This window comes from Falco punctatus, assembly GCF_963210335.1.
Source record: "Falco punctatus genome assembly, contig: scaffold_31, whole genome shotgun sequence".
NCBI classification, from domain to species: domain Eukaryota; kingdom Metazoa; phylum Chordata; class Aves; order Falconiformes; family Falconidae; genus Falco; species Falco punctatus.
This window is the reverse complement of record NW_027660132.1, coordinates 1716408-1719956: the sequence shown is the minus strand read 5'-3', so window position 1 is coordinate 1719956 and position 3549 is coordinate 1716408.

Sequence of the window (3549 nt, the reverse complement as noted above, 5' to 3'; positions counted from 1 at the left end):
TATTTAACTTGAAGATGTAACCTTAAGGCTTAACCCTAAACTTAACCCTAAGAGTTAACCTTAAGTGTTGACCTTACAGATTTAACCCTAAGAGTTAACCTTAGGACTGAAACGTTAAGACTTAACCCTAAGACTTATCCCCAAGACTTAACTCTAAAGAGTTAACCCTAAGACTTCAACTTGTGATTTAAACTTTAGACTGAACGCTAAGACTTAAAATTACGATTTAACATTAAGATTTAACCATAAGACTTAACCCTAAGACTTCAGGTTAAGTTTTAACCTTAAGACTCAACCCTGAGACTTAGTCGTGAAATTTATCCATAAGACTTATCCCTAAAACTGAAAACTGAGACTTAAACCTAAGATTTAACCTGAAGACTTAACCCTAAAACGTAGCCCTGAGACTTATCCTTGAGCTTTAACCTTGATACTTAATCCTGAGACTTAGCCCTAAGACTTATCCCCAAGACATAACTCTAAGGCTTAACCCTAAGACTTAACCTTGAGGCTCAACCTTAAGACTTAACATTAAGACTTAACCCTGAGACTTAACCATAAGACTTATCCTCAAGATTGTACTCTAAGACTTAACCCTAAGACTTAAGATGAAGACTTAACCCTAAGACTCAATCTATGAGATGTAAACTTAAGACTTAATTAACCCTAAGACTCAATCTATGAGATGTAAACTTAAGACTTAACCTTTAGGAATTAACCCTGACACTTAACCTTAAGGCTTAACCCTAAGACTTAAGCTTAAGGTTTAAACTTAAGACTTATCCCTAAGACATAATCCTGAGACTTAACCCTAAGACTTAACCTCAAGTTTAACTTCAAAACTTAACCCTAAGACTGAATCCTAAGACACAACTTGACCACGTAACCCTGAGACTTAACCTTGAGACTTTACCTTGAAATTTAACCCTGGGATTTAACCCTAAGTCTTAATGCTAAGACTTCACTTTAAGATGTACCATTAAGACTTAACCTTAAAGCGTAACCTTAAGATTTACACTCAATACTTAACCCTAAGACTTAACCCTATGATTTAAACTTAAGGTTAAACCTTAAGACAAAACTTGAAGACTTAATTCAAAGACTTATCCCTAAGACTCAACACTGAGACTTAAGCCTAAGATTTAAGACTTAACCCTAAGACTTAGCCCCAAGACTTAAGTCTAAGACTTAAACTTATGAATTAAACTTTAGACTTAACCCTAAGACTCAAGCCATAAGACTTCACCTTAAGACTTAACCTGAAGACTTAACCTTAAAATTTAACCCTAAGACTGAACCCTAAAATATAACTTTTAAGACTTAACAATAAGACTGAACATTAAGACACAACCTTACGACTTCTACCCTGAGACCTAACCTTGAGACTTAACACTGAGATTTAACCCTAAGACTTAACTTTAAGATGTAACATTCGGACTTAACCTTCAAACTTAACCCTAAGCCTCAACCTTAAGAAGTAACTTGAAGACTTAACCCTGAGAATGAACTCTAAGACTTCAACTTAATAATTAACGCTCAGATATAACCCTCAGGCTTAAACTTAAGAAATAGCCCTAAGACTTAACCTTAATATTTAACTTGAAGATGTAACCTTAAGGCTTAACCCTAAACTTAACCCTAAGAGTTAACCTTAAGTGTTGACCTTACAGATTTAACCCTAAGAGTTAACCTTAGGACTGAAACGTTAAGACTTAACCCTAAGACTTATCCCCAAGACTTAACTCTAAAGAGTTAACCCTAAGACTTCAACTTGTGATTTAAACTTTAGACTGAACGCTAAGACTTAAAATTACGATTTAACATTAAGATTTAACCATAAGGCTTAACCCTAAGACTTCAGGGTAAGTTTTAACCTTAAGACTCAACCCTGAGACTTAGTCGTGAAATTTATCCATAAGACTTATCCCTAAAACTGAAAACTGAGACTTAAACCTAAGATTTAACCTGAAGACTTAACCCTAAAACGTAGCCCTGAGACTTATCCTTGAGCTTTAACCTTGATACTTAATCCTGAGACTTAGCCCTAAGACTTATCCCCAAGACATAACTCTAAGGCTTAACCCTAAGACTTAACCTTAAGGCTCAACCTTAAGACTTAACATTAAGACTTAACCCTGAGACTTAACCATAAGACTTATCCTCAAGATTGTACTCTAAGACTTAACCCTAAGACTTAAGATGAAGACTTAACCCTAAGACTCAATCTATGAGATGTAAACTTAAGACTTAACCTTTAGGAATTAACCCTGACACTTAACCTTAAGGCTTAACCCTAAGACTTAAGCTTAAGGTTTAAACTTAAGACTTATCCCTAAGACATAATCCTGAGACTTAACCCTAAGACTTAACCTCAAGTTTAACTTCAAAACTTAACCCTAAGACTGAATCCTAAGACACAACTTGACCACGTAACCCTGAGACTTAACCTTGAGACTTTACCTTGAAATTTAACCCTGGGATTTAACCCTAAGTCTTAATGCTAAGACTTCACTTGAAGATGTACCATTAAGACTTAACCTTAAAGCGTAACCTTAAGATTTACACTCAATACTTAACCCTAAGACTTAACCCTATGATTTAAACTTAAGGTTAAACCTTAAGACAAAACTTGAAGACTTAATTCAAAGACTTATCCCTAAGACTCAACACTGAGACTTAAGCCTAAGATTTAAGACTTAACCCTAAGACTTAGCCCCAAGACTTAAGTCTAAGACTTCAAGTTATGAATTAAACTTTAGACTTAACCCTAAGACTCAAGCCATAAGACTTCACCTTAAGACTTAACCCGAAGACTTAACCTTAAAATTTAACCCTAAGACTGAACCCTAAAATATAACTTTTAAGACTTAACAATAAGACTGAACATTAAGACACAACCTTACGACTTCTACCCTGAGACCTAAGCTTGAGACTTAACACTGAGATTTAACCCTAAGACTTAACTTTAAGATGTAACATTCGGACTTAACCTTAAAACTTAACCCTAAGCCTCAACCTTAAGAAGTAACTTGAAGACTTAACCCTGAGAATGAACTCTAAGACTTCAACTTAATAATTAACGCTCAGATATAACCCTCAGGCTTAAACTTAAGAAATAGCCCTAAGACTTAACCTTAATATTTAACTTGAAGATGTAACCTTAAGGCTTAACCCTAAACTTAACCCTAAGAGTTAACCTTAAGTGTTGACCTTACAGATTTAACCCTAAGAGTTAACCTTAGGACTGAAACGTTAAGACTTAACCCTAAGACTTATCCCCAAGACTTAACTCTAAAGAGTTAACCCTAAGACTTCAACTTGTGATTTAAACTTTAGACTGAACGCTAAGACTTAAAATTACGATTTAACATTAAGATTTAACCATAAGGCTTAACCCTAAGACTTCAGGTTAAGTTTTAACCTTAAGACTCAACCCTGAGACTTAGTCGTGAAATTTATCCATAAGACTTATCCCTAAAACTGAAAACTGAGACTTAAACCTAAGATTTAACCTGAAGACTTAACCCTAAAACGTAGCCCTGAGACTTA